The following is a 648-nucleotide window of genomic DNA, read 5'->3' as shown; positions in this document are numbered from 1 at the left end:
TTTGATCAAAATAATCGTGATTATCATTTTGGCCATAATCGTTCAGCCCTAATATGACTGTCCCATCCAAAGAGCACCTCAAACAATCAATTTGAGTCCTGGAAGCGCTCCTCTACAGACATTTTTGTATTGCTCATCATCAGTAGTCCCTTTCAGGAGTATCCATCCTCAAAATATCCTTTCCCACAGAGAGGTTACCAAAAGTAAATATGCTGGCATAATGGATGATGCTTAGGGCAACAAATTGCAAGTGGCCATGCGTAAGATTAAGAGAAGGGAGGGAACGCAGTTTGAATGAAACATGAAAGGATAAGAGAGAGAGTGTGTGTGTGTGTGTGATATGCATCAAGTTCTTTCTATCACAAGCAGGGCATAATATAATCAGCTCGGAGCCTGGGGGATTCAGGGAGTGAACAACATTGCAGAAGCAGGAGCTGGTGAGCCTGGATCAGACAAAGATGAAGAAGTAAAAAGTATACCTCTGGGTATTAGATATAGAACAATACATGAGCTGTAAACCTGCACGACCTCGGTTATCATATCTTACTTCCTGTCTAATAATGTTTTTCTCATAGTTCTGTCTGTGTAGATCTGTGCGTCTCAGTACATACACTGACATTGTGAAAGAGAGAGAGAGAGAGAGAGAGA

The 648-nt window shown here is 41.4% G+C and overlaps 1 long non-coding RNA gene across 1 annotated transcript in view; it reads left to right on the top strand.

Annotated features, from left to right (window-relative positions):
• The window catches only part of LOC116702535 (uncharacterized), a 21,892-nt gene that overhangs the window by 20,490 nt on the left and 754 nt on the right, over positions 1 to 648 (top strand). The window lies entirely within an intron of this gene.

This window comes from Etheostoma spectabile, chromosome 15 (genome assembly GCF_008692095.1).
Source record: "Etheostoma spectabile isolate EspeVRDwgs_2016 chromosome 15, UIUC_Espe_1.0, whole genome shotgun sequence".
NCBI lineage: Eukaryota > Metazoa > Chordata > Actinopteri > Perciformes > Percidae > Etheostoma > Etheostoma spectabile.
Note: the sequence above shows the minus strand (reverse complement) of the source record. Positions and strands in the feature narration are given on the sequence as shown.